Here is a 13,050-nt window from a genome sequence, read left to right as displayed (position 1 = left end):
GTCTTTCTCTTCATGCAATTCGAAAAAGACATTTGATATAAGACAATATATAACATGTGAAAGTAAATTGTTTATCTTGTACAATGTATATGTTGTGCTTTCTATGTTGGACAAACCAAAAGAATGTTTAAAGAACATGCAAATGCCCATTTAAGTAACATTAATTTTTTCAGGGACAGGAATGTGCTCTATAAGCATAAGAAGGTTCACCCCTCAACTGTGTGTATTTATACGAATCGATCAAATAAAAAATTTATAGTGCAGGCGGGGATGCTGTAAATTTTTTTTCTAGATTCTAAAGAAAGGTTTTGGATACTTTATACTGGTGCACTGTATCCACCTGATCTCAATGGACATCTAGAATTTGTATAAAGAAGAGATACAAGGCCATGATCCTGTTATCCTTAATTAACCTTAATTAGCCTGCTCTTAAAAGCTAAGTAGGGTTCAGCTTCATTAGCATTTGGTTGGGAGCCTGCCTGGTAATACTTGGCTTCATATCATACTGCTTGTGTATTTTTACAAAATGCTTTGCATACTCCTGGTATTTATTTATAGCACGGGTTGTAGTGTCATATAAACAGGAACTGATTGTTTCATTTGTTTAGATACTGGACTCAATGAATATCTATAATGTGCTTGAAGAATAAAAAGAATGAGTGGTCCTATTACACTGAATAAGCCTGATCTTTCTTGATTTAGCAGCTATACAGGATCAGACTCGGTTAGTATTTCGATGGGAGACTGCCTAGCAATACATCTTTTTATGCCACACTGCTTGTATGTTTTTTTTTTTTAAAGAAAACATCTTGTATGCTATTGGTGTTTATTTAGCACTTGATCTGAGGTGTAATGTAAAAGGAAGTGATTGTTTCATTTGTTTAGATACTAACGAAGCTTGTGTAAGAGAAAATGGTTTATATCTCTTTTTCAACTGTGCAACAGAGTAAAAGTTTGCTTTTTATCATAACTTAGTGCTGGTTTATTGTTATATAAGAAAGGTTATAATTGTTGAGTATAGTACAGAGTGTTACAGGTAAAGAATACTGCTAAAATTTGCATGGATAGAAAGGATAACAAGAAAGTTAATTGAACTCATGACCCATCTCAAGTGCCTTTTGCATTTGCTAACAATTACACCAGGAAAACCACTTTTGAGGAGAAGCGATAAGTTTACCTGCAAACCACTCTGTGCTGCCTGCAGAGTTGCTAGACTAGCTTTCTATGAAAAGATTTTACATACAAATATATTTATACATCCATGAAACAGTAAAATATTTAAAATCTCTGATAAAGCACTCCATGCACAGACATAGCACACAGTAACATCCTGAGATCTCATTAGCACAGTTTGTGTTTAAAGTCTGTATTAAACACATTGATAAAACTACAGTAAGCACTAGTATTTTCGCTTCTCAACCTTATAATACTGCAAAGTTATTTGGCATTTCCACCACAACTAAGTGACACTACAATACTATGCATCCACACTATCCATTCTCTGCAATATGTTGACTCAAAAATCCTGTTGCAGTAATTTCTTTGATTTTTATACACTTTGTTAATACTTTTCCTAGCTCTTACATACATTGGTAAGGAATAGATTTAGTTACTTTATTTATTTACGCACACATAGATGCATTTACTTTGCATTTACAATCACAGAGCTGCATGGGAAGATGACTGATTTGAAAATGGTGCTCCTACTGTTATTACACCATTAACTGGGGATAAAACTTTTTTTTTTTTCTTTTTGGATGAGAGGGATGGGAGAGAAAGTTAGTAATTTTAGATTCAATTGCTGTTCCAACTTACTGGAGCAGGGAGTTGTGTAAGTTTAGAAACACTTTGTGAATTTACGCCTGAAAGAGAAATGACAAGTAAGTGAAAGAAACCAACCCTCAAATGTTTGCCTTTGTTATGCTGCCAGGGGAAATAAGTTCTCCAGAGGGGAAAAGATGTAACAACAGTCTGTGTAAGGTACTCAGACAAGATGTAAATGATTTGATTAATACTTTCACAAATTCAAGGAGGTGGATAATAGTATAGTGTTCAAACTGAGCTATTGTACCAGACTGACCTAGATTACTTAAATGGGACAGAGGGAGGAAGGAGAGTCCAGTATTTTAAACAAGATGGTCAGTGCTGTTAACTATTTTTGTCTCAAAGTCCTGCAGGGAGTTATAGATGATACAGGATAGCTGGTTGACTTCTATGCTCATACTGTGGTTTCTTGGGTGATTCCCAGAGTGTAGCATGATTGATGGTAGGTGAAGTGTTTTGTTTTTGAGGGACAGTTTTTTGGAGAAATTAACCTGTTGATAGGACAGTTGGTCAACTTCTATGCTCACATTGTGTTTAACTAGATGATTCACAGAGTGCAGTGTGAATAATGGTAGTTCAAGTGTTTTGTTTTTGAGGGTTAGTATATTAGTTTATATTTACAGAAATTAATTTGGGTAAGGATGGCTGGTCAATTTCTGCTGAATTTGTGGTTTCTTAGATGAGTTACAGTGTGAATAATGTCAGATAAAAGATTTTGTTTTTGAGGACTAATTTTTTTTAGGTGCATACAGCTGATAAGATCACAGAACTGCTAGGGAAGGTAACTCAATTGAAAATAGTACCTCTGACTGCAGAATGAATTCATTACTTGATCAGCAGTATTGTTTGTCTCTAGGAATGATTATGAGAAATTGCCTTCATATATTGCATAAGGAAAATGAACAACTTTGTTCAAAATGGCATCCAGTGACATCTTAACGCTGGAAGGTGTGATCAGAGATACAGTTAATCAGACTTCTAAGGTAAAACTGAACTGCTGCATATATGTACATGTTGTGAAGAAGTATCATTTGGCAGGCTCAGACTTCAGCAAACAACCAGAAGATGGCCAGCAAAAAGGTGTTAGTTTGCAGTTAGACATAAAGGTTAATCACTATATTACTGCTATTCCGTTTTATGGAAGAAAGGATACAAAGAAAACAATAAAAAGTCTCTAACCGGTTCAGTCTAAATAATGTATTTACTATGCTGGTAATTCTTGACAATAGCCTACATTATCAAGAGAACCAAATGGAGGTTGGGTGTGAAACAATCAGCCCATCAAACATCAAAATGGTGTGTGCGTAAAAATGGAACAGAAGAGCCACGATATCTCTGCAAGCCTCGTGAAAGTTCCCAGCAGCATTACTGCAAAAGAGCCAAATGGGTCTACCAGTAATTTGCCAGAAGACCACGAAGAAGCCTTAGCTATAACTACAGTTACAGCAAACAGCTTTTATGTTGTAAAAACAGTGCTATTCCATCAAGATTCTCAGACGTCCTATCATAGCACATCAAATCTACTTCAAAATGTGAAACAGTAAATATAAAAATGGGCAATCAGACAAATACAATTGTTCATAGACTGCTCAGATAAATTAAAGGGTTCTAATCAGCAGGGAATGTGTAAACACATCAAGAGAAGTTCACCCAGAAATTTCAATTTATTTTGAATGCTTCCAAAAAGGCATGACAAAATACTGCAGAAGTTAACATATAGAGTTAAAACCACTGTGCCTAAAATGACTGCTACAAAAACAAACTTAGTCATGAAGAAATTGATGGTCATGACAAGATATCTTATACAATACAGTCTATTCACTTCAGCAATTTGACTGGTAGCTGCAGGCAACATTCATTCAGCACTTTGGGGACTCTCCCAGGCTCAAAACTCCTCTCCTTCACTCCCACACTGCTCTATGTATCCTCTTCTCTCCAGATCCCCTTTTCCACTTATGAGCAAGCATCAAAAGACACAATCAGTTTCTTTTGTCATATTTCCAGAAAAATCTGATCTACATTTTTTTATCTCCCTCTTTATAACTTGTGATATTCAGGTCGGATTTTTTGTGTGTGTGTGTTTGAACACCACTGTTGGTATAAATGATTTTATTTGTCAGTTTCAGATTTTCTTTTATACCTACAAGGAAACCCAAGGTTGATGAGATTATACTTGATATAAAATTATTTGTACGTAAGTTAAATTTAGGGTTATTTTTCCAAGACCAACACTTGAGAGGAAAAAGAACACTAAAAAGAAGGAGTACCTTTAATCCCCCCCTTCAACAGGATGTTTCCAATTTTGAAGTGTGTACCCTTAATATGGTAAGGGAAGGCTTTAATAATAGGGGAGCCCAATTAATCCATAATAATTTATCTACTGAGGAAATTTGTACCCTCAATGAGTTACAAAACAATGAGAAACTTAGGATTATGAAACCTGACAAGGGGGGAGGTGTGGTTCTAATGGACCATTGGGACTACACCAATAGGATGTTGAACATTTTGAACATGGGGGACAGATATCAGATTGTTTCTAGGAATGAAATTAACATATGTTACAGGAAAATAGATCTCATATTGGAGGACAACCTTATGCAAGGTTTGATAGACTTAGATCTATATAATTTTCTGAGGGTCCCAAAACCGATTATTCCCGAAATATTTGGAATCCCAAAAATACATAAACAAGTTGATAACCCACCTTTGAGACCCATAGTTACATCTCAGGGTTCAAAAACTCAAACTTTAGCCATATACGTAGATACAAAGATTAAATATTTCTACTTGGGCTACCCACACATTCTAATAGACTCTTGGGACTTTTTAGACAAGTTTAATGCTGTACCCTACCATGATGATTATTCATTTGTAACAATAGATGTTAATGACCTTTTTTCTGTCATACCTCACACCATAGGCCTTGATTGGTTTGAACAGATGCTGGTAGAATTCAATATTCTTAATAGTGATGAATTTAGGCTTGTACTTGAAAACATGGAAATGGTTTTGAAAAATAATTTTATATACTTTCAGGGGGACATCTACCATCAGCTTGATGGGGTGGCAATGGGCTCGGCTTGTGCCCCAATATATGCTAACATCATTATGCTCTTTTGGGAACTTAATTATGTATTCAAATCATCCTTTAAACAACACATTATTAAGTATTTTCGTTTTTTGGACTACATCTTTATTGTTTGGGAGGGTGCAGATCTACAAGTTGGTGAATTTATTGAATACTTGAGTGACACTACTACATTTCTTCAGTTTACCTTTCAACATACTAAGGATGAAGTTAATTACTTGGATGTTAAGATAAGTAAGGACAAAAATAATGGAAGTTATAAGTCTAGGATTTTTAGGAAAAGTTGTTTTTCGAATTCATATGTCCATTTTCAGAGTGACCATCGATTATTTTTGAAGAAGAATGTAGTGAAGGGTCAAATGATTAGGGTTTCAAGAATGACAAGTAATTTTGAGGAATTTATGGAAGAGATGGAAGTGGTTCAAGAATTATTCAAAGAGAGAGGATATCCTAGTAAACTAGTTAAGAACATTAAGAAGGAAGTAGTAAAGAAACGAGAATTTAAATACTGTCCACTTTTAACATTTAATGGCGAGATGAGCACCTTAACCACTGGTAGTGAGACAGCAGTTAAAACGGATCTATTGGGGGGGGGGGACCATGGGAATTGGTCTGGAATTGCCCCGTTTGACCTTAACCCACTACACTGGTACAAGTTGGTTGCAGAAGGGCATCAATGAGGTTTGGAACATTTTTGGGAGAATGTCTAGTTAACCGTCCATTTTTCAACAACCCCTTAGGTTTGGATATAGGAAGAACAATAATCTTAAAAAGATTTTTGAAAGAAAGAAGGTTTCCAACTGTAGGGGGGGGAGCATTAACTAAGACAGGTATTCATAAGTGCGGTAGATGCGCACAATGTCCATTTCTATCAGGTGAAAAGGACCTTTGGATACAAAGTATTGGGTATAGATTAAAGAGCAACAGGTATTACAGTTGTTATACTAAGGGGGTAGTATACCTCGCATATTGTACGACATGTGGGGCGTACTATGTGGGGAAAACCGAACGACACCTGAGGACGCGGAAATATGAACACATGAGAGACATTAATAAAAAGAATGAGAATAATGCCCTGTTTAGACATACCTTAAAATGTAAGGAAGCCAATATAAAATTTTGGGTTTTGGAAGAAGTGAAATCAGGGGAGAGGGGTGGTGACTGGGAAACATTCTTGGAATATAGGGAATTAATTTGGCAAATTAGATTGGATGCATGCTCGCATTTGGGCATAAATGACCATATTTCCATTAAACCAGCACTAAAATTACTGGCATTAAACCCCAAATAAATTTCCACCTGGTTATTGGTTAGGTACTTGGTTTTAACTCATGAGTTTGTAGTTTCCTTGATTTTCCACATATAAACAAGTATTTTTTATTCCTATATGAATTTTACAGGTTGAAACTCTGATACCCTACATACATATATATATATATATATATATATATATATATATATATATAAAAAAAATATATAAAAAATATACATGTGTACATATATACACAGATTTCATTTTAATATTAATATTAACATTTTAACATACACAGCATATTTTAATATTTATTTAATATTTATAAAAATACATATATATTTACGATGATATATTTTTATACATTATATACTATACATTAAATATTTATATATATATATATATTTTTTATCTAGCACTATTACATTGCAGTGGTGACAATACCTAATTTTTATTGAATACCAGTTGGTTATGAATGGATTATATGTATGTATCTCTAAAACAGCTTTGAAATGGTTAAAAGAGACACCCAAGTATAGTTTCAGTCAGTTTGATTGAAACATTAATTGTTTTCAATTTGTTGCTAAGGATTTAATATCCAACAAAAAGTATATAAATGCACCAATTAACATTTTATATTGATTCTGATGAAGTCTCTTATGTAGAGACGAAAGCGCGCTCAATCTATGTTTGCTGTACTGGTTGCTGAATCTATGTTTGCTGTACTGGTTGCTGTTGGTGTTCGTTTACATTAAATCAATATTCAGTTTTTCATACTGTCGAAGCGTGGTTTGTGGAGGATATTCCTTTATTGTGCCGACCAGTGGACTGTGTTTTTACGTTTCAGAAATACAATTGTTCATAGACTGCTCAGATAAATTAAAGGGTTCTAATCAGCAGGGAATGTGTAAACACATCAAGAGAAGTTCACCCAGAAATTTCAATTTATTTTGAATGCTTCCAAAAAGGCATGACAAAATACTGCAGAAGTTAACATATAGAGTTAAAACCACTGTGCCTAAAATGACTGCTACAAAAACAAACTTAGTCATGAAGAAATTGATGGTCATGACAAGATATCTTATACAATACAGTCTATTCACTTCAGCAATTTGACTGGTAGCTGCAGGCAACATTCATTCAGCACTTTGGGGACTCTCCCAGGCTCAAAACTCCTCTCCTTCACTCCCACACTGCTCTATGTATCCTCTTCTCTCCAGATCTCCTTTTCCACTTATGAGCAAGCATCAAAAGACACAATCAGTTTCTTTTGTCATATTTCCAGAAAAATCTGATCTACATTTTTTTATCTCCCTCTTTATAACTTGTGATATTCAGGTCGGATTTTTTGTGTGTGTTTTTGAACACCACTGTTGGTATAAATGATTTTATTTGTCAGTTTCTCCTTCCCTCGTATTAGGTCAACAGTTTGTTTTGGTGAATTCCTACTATTTTGTGCTTAAAGTAATTTGATTTTTCTGTGCTAGCCTTTTTTTTCTGGATCACCAATGTTTAAAGGCTTGATTTGTTTCTAGATCAGTAGTGTTTAAAGGATGGATTTATTTTTTTCTGGTGTTTTATGTTTATAGTTCAAGCTTTTCAATACTGATAAGGAAAGGCCCTCAGGAATTCCATAAATGTACTAAATGTAGACAAAAAAATTCCTCTGAAAGTTGTAATGTTCTTTTTTTTGCATATCTGGGGGTTAAGCATTTAGATACCAGTTATGAGATCTGTGAACAATTTGGTTCAAAAACTTTACAGGAAAGAAAGAATACACTTATTTAAAAAGGGTTCTTTACTAGTGATCCTTCACTCGTGGCTAAGGTGAAGAAACAGAACAGAAGAGATGATGACAGTGTTTCAGTCATGGATACATCTGTTTCTTCACCATGCCAAAAACCCTTGAGTGGATATTTCACCTCCCATAAAATGTGCTGGACAACAAGGCAGTACCATTCAGGCTTTGCCCCCAGGTGTTTCTCAGCTGAAAGCCATAGTGGTTTAGGGCCATGCACACAAAAAGAGTAAGCAGTTTCCCCTCAGAGAAGGAGTTATCAAGCTATTTAGATCTGAGACCTTCCTTAGCAGTGCCTGTTTATTCCTCTAGATCCCTCCTCAATCCCTCCTTGCTTAAGACTGGGACAAGATGATGAGGAAACTGGTCATTGCACTTATTGAATCGGGTGCCTTCTCTTTCCTGTGTATTTCCAGGGTGCACAGAAGGTCCTCCATAGTCTGTTGGCGTTTTCACTGGCCCATTTCTAGCAGCAGCAGTTTTGGATATGATGAATCTGTTACTGACTTCAGCAACAGATTCATCAGATGTAAAACAGCTGTTGAATCTGTTGCTGACTTCAGCTTTGACATAAAGTCTGACTCAGCCGTCAGTCACATCCTACACTGGTGAATTCAGTGACCATTTTTTCTGTAATGATAACTTCGGCATTTGAGTTCCCAGCACAGAAGCTGTTCTCAGTACCAAAGTAAACCTCTGTGATCAGACCTTGCACTGTCAACTCAGTGCTATTCTTTTCAGCTTCAGTGACAGTTCTGCCACCAGTCTCCTTGTTGTTGAGGTTTCTGGCATTGATCACTGAAAGACTGGAGACAGTACACAGCCAACCTTTATGGCGGTCAGATTTCCTTATCGAGTCAATACTACTATAGGCTCCATCCTAGAATGCCCATTAGGTACATGCCTTGGCTTTATCATCTTCATCACATAGTGGCAGGGGGCAAAGAGGTGGAAAGCCTCAGCAGTGATAAGTTAATGATATCCAGAACAGATTCCTCTTCAAATTCAGATGAGACCTCTCCAAGTGTTCCTATAAAATATGCATGCAAAAGCAGACATCTGGCCTCACCTATGGAGTCCCTCACCCCCAGATGCCAATTTAGACAAACGGAAGTCTTCCCCCATATACCCATGATAACCCTTATTTTGGAGAGCTCCTAGGATTAATGCATCATTGAAAGACATGGCCTATTTGCCCTATTTCCCATGAGGAAAGTATACTACAGGAGACTTTCTGCTCCATTCCCTCTACTTCATGGCACGTCATCCATGTTTAAAACATAGTTCATCTCATTGTGCAAAGGGACACTGGACATGATCCTCCAGCCTCCCTATGACAAGCATTGGAGTGAGGCTCCCATGGCTGAATCAATTGCGATCTCAACTGCCCTAAAAGAGTTCATTGATGAGAATGTGGTGATCCATCCCCTGACAAAGAGTCCTGGGCTTCAGACAGCTTTGGGAAATGTCTGTGCATGCCAGGTACCTTTTCATTATGTGCCTTGAACTACTTGATACATATGACTAAGTTTCAGAACAATTTAGCAGATCAGCCTTTAGCAGTACTGAAAACCATGACACACAGGGATCTGAGATTTAAATTAACATCCAAAGGGGCAACCATGGGCAACATATCTACTCGCTCCATGTGAATCCTACATAACATAGTTAATGGAGTGGGCTGGGCAGACAGGTCTGAAATAGCCATATAATGTCACGCCTGTTTCTTCAGTACTAAAATTTTGTGGACAACTTCAAGGCATCTTTCACCAATACCCCATATGATAACCTTTACTTTTTAGATTACAAGTGAAAGAAAAGTGTCAATGGGAGGAGGACAACACAGTGGTTGTTGTAAGCATTAAGCTCTCCATTCCACAGAGGATATTTTACCACAACCAGTAGACTGCATGGAACTTATAGTTACCAAAGCACAGTAGCAACCATATGGGCAGCATTCTGACAGAAAACAATGTGGACACAGGGTTTCCGAGAACAGATGCTGCCCCTGGGATTGAGGAGGTCTTCAAAATCTGTGATCCCAAAGTACTCCTTCTGGGGAACCACTGCATAATTCCTGAGAAGTTGCCAGACTGTCCCATGACGAAAGCAGTTGGAGGTCAAATCACATCTCATCTTCCTGCATGGCATGCCATCATGCAAGACATATTTTTATTTATTCATTGACATTTGATTACCTGGAAAATCTGACTGGGTACGAGCCTATTTTCTGTGGAGGCCCAGGTGGAAAAGCTCCAAAGTATTACAAAACATTTTTAGAACAATAATTTTGCAGTCTTTAAAAATAATACAAAAAACAAATACAGATTAAATAATTATACCAAATTAGACATAAAATAAAAACATTGCTTAAGAGTAGATACAATTATATGACAACGATTTAATAATTACAGAAATTTTTGCCAGTTTATAGAGAAATCCATCATAAGTTTGTATAACACAAACAGAGATTGCAATACAAAGTGAGAGAAAAGCATGCTTATGGTATATTTAGACATAAAGACAGGTGAGAGCAATTGCTAGACGTACAGAAGTGAGTGAAGAGGGGAGAATAAGAGATGTAAGATATAAATAGGTATTTGTCTACATTTAGGGATATAGTTTATCCTGGTGTTGAGCAAAAACAGATCCAGATTTTGTCTAGGAAGTCTTTTCAGAATGGTTTTGAAGGCTGGAATGGAGGTTATTGACCTGATGCATACTGATAAGGAGTTCCAGGCCTTAGCAACATGGTATGACTACAGACAATGCCCAGCAGATTTGATAGGTTTGTGGTCAGACAGGAGTTTTTGGTCATTGGATTGTAATGACCCACTAGAAACATAGTTGTGTAAAATATTATTTAGCTCTGGACAAACAGATGGATTCTGGCTAATTTTACAGGTGGTAAGAAGCTGTGTATATGTTAACTGATGAGGTAGTTCTAACCAATTTAGGGGTTTTAGTGCTATACAGTCATGGGTTCTGAAGGGAGTATTTACAACAAATGAAGTAACTTTGTTATATCATTTCTCACATTTGGATTTTTGTGATGCCTGAAGGTTAGTAAGGATGGGAGCACAATGAAGAAGTGTAGGGAGGAGATATGTAGTGGTAACTGTAGCTTTAGCTGCATTGGTGAAAAAGTTTTTGGCTCTTCTTATACAAATTTATAGAGGCAGGTCAAATTTAAGATGATTGTTCCTAATATTTAGCAAAGGGAAGTGACTTCAATGGTTGTATTATCAAGAGAGAGAAGACTTTAAATTTGTTTTAGGGATTTGGGGGGGGGCAGCTTTTTTTTTTTTTTTTCTTTTTTTTAAGGGTTAAGCATGACTTGTGAGTTACAAAGCCATGTTTCAGTTGCTGTTAAAGCTTCCTGAGTAATTTTATGGAGGTGTGCCATGCTGTCAGATGTGCAAGTATGTGTAGAGACATCTGCATACTGTATTAGGGAGGCCTGTTGTATGGATGTGTGGAGGGTGTTAGTGAGAATGTTAAAGAGGAGGGGACTAAGTATAAAGTTTTGAGGTACAGCGGTGGTGACATTCAGGTATGGAGAGAGGGTGAAGTGACATTTTCCTGACTGATACCTATTGGATAGGTAGCTTTTGAACCATAGAAGGCTGGGCTGAAAGAGACCTAATGAGGACATTTGAAGTAGAAGTTTGCTGTGGCAAACTGTGTCAAAGGCTTTAGACAAGTCTAGCAATAAGGAGGAATCTAGTTTGCAGCTGTCTGTAGCTTTATTGACAGTATCTATATAGGTTAGATGTGCAGTGTTAGGGGGAAGGACAGAAGCCATGTTATGTCTGTGGGGAAGGAGTTCTTCCTGCAGGAGACTGTATTCAAAAACAATTGCTAAGCTTGTTTTCAATTATTTTAGAGAGGGGGGATAAGATTGCTATAGGTCTAAATTAGTAATATCTGTTAAATTTCCTCTTTTATGCCAAAGGATAACGTGTGACCTTTTATAGAGACAGGGAATGTGGGATTCCTGGACTGAGCTACTTATAAGGATTGAGACAGGCTAGGCAATGCTATTGCCTGGTATTTTAAGGTATTTACTTGGAAGGTCATCAGCTAAAGTAGATCATAGTTTGAGTTTGTTTATGAATAGTTTTATATAAGATGTATGCACTGGTTTGAAGGTGAAAGTGGATGTGGTGATATGTGGCTGATGCGCAGGGTTAAGATTAAATGTTGAGGAATCCTTGTTTAGAAATGCTATACTATCAGTGAAATAAGGCTTGAATTGTATGTCTGTTTCTAGTGATGAGTTACTGGGAAAGGAGTATGGTTGAATTTATAATTGGGATGCAAGATTTCTTTAATAGGTGTCCAGAATTTTTTATGGTAGTGATTATTATTATTCTGAAAGTTATTATACCATAGTTGTTTTCTTCATTAATTTGCATTTTAGTCCTGAGACATCCATTCATGTCACTCATGACTTGAATACACATATCAAGATAAATCGATATAAATAGAACAGGATATGAGGACTGCCTGAGTCCACATGGGCTGGGCAAAAAGAATACAGAAGGAGAGGCCATTCCAGACTTCTGTCCGGCAAATATTTTGATTGTAGCCAACACATGGCACAGAAAGAAAAACAGTCACAAGATCACATACAAGAGTGGCCAACATGCAACTCAAGTAGACTTCCTCCTAGTAAGAAAAGGGCATTGGGGTAAAATCATCCCCAGTGAAACAGTTGGCCTACAGCATAAACCACTAGTTGCCAAAATCAGCTGTAAGCAATGGTCATAGAAGGCTCTAAGAGTCAACAGAGACCACACTGGAGACCTGCAAGTTGACTGAAGAGAAAGTACAACAGTTCAAGGAACTACTCTGGGCTCTAGCACACCAAGAAGAGGACAAAATTGGCATAATTGAAGAAGAATGTCAGTGCCTCAAAACAGTATATGTGAAGACTACAAAACAGATATGTGGCTGAAATCGATATGGAAATAAGGTACATAAGGAAAGCTGGTGGTGGAATGCAGAAGTTCGGGAAGTCATCAAAAGAAAAGTGCAGGAAAAAGTGGGAGATAGAAAAGACAGACCAGTCTAGGAAGGAATACT

The 13,050-nt window shown here is 36.7% G+C and overlaps 1 protein-coding gene across 1 annotated transcript in view; it reads right to left on the bottom strand.

Moving 5' to 3' along the window:
• Positions 1 to 13,050, bottom strand: part of LOC122797639 (coiled-coil domain-containing protein 178-like) — a 2,875,483-nt gene that overhangs the window by 532,105 nt on the left and 2,330,328 nt on the right. The gene's annotated exons all lie outside the window — the stretch shown is intronic.

The sequence above is a fragment of the Protopterus annectens genome, chromosome 3.part1, assembly GCF_019279795.1.
Source record: "Protopterus annectens isolate FY-2018-M chromosome 3.part1, PAN1.0, whole genome shotgun sequence".
NCBI lineage: Eukaryota > Metazoa > Chordata > Ceratodontiformes > Protopteridae > Protopterus > Protopterus annectens.
This window is presented reverse-complemented; position numbering and strand designations above follow the sequence as displayed.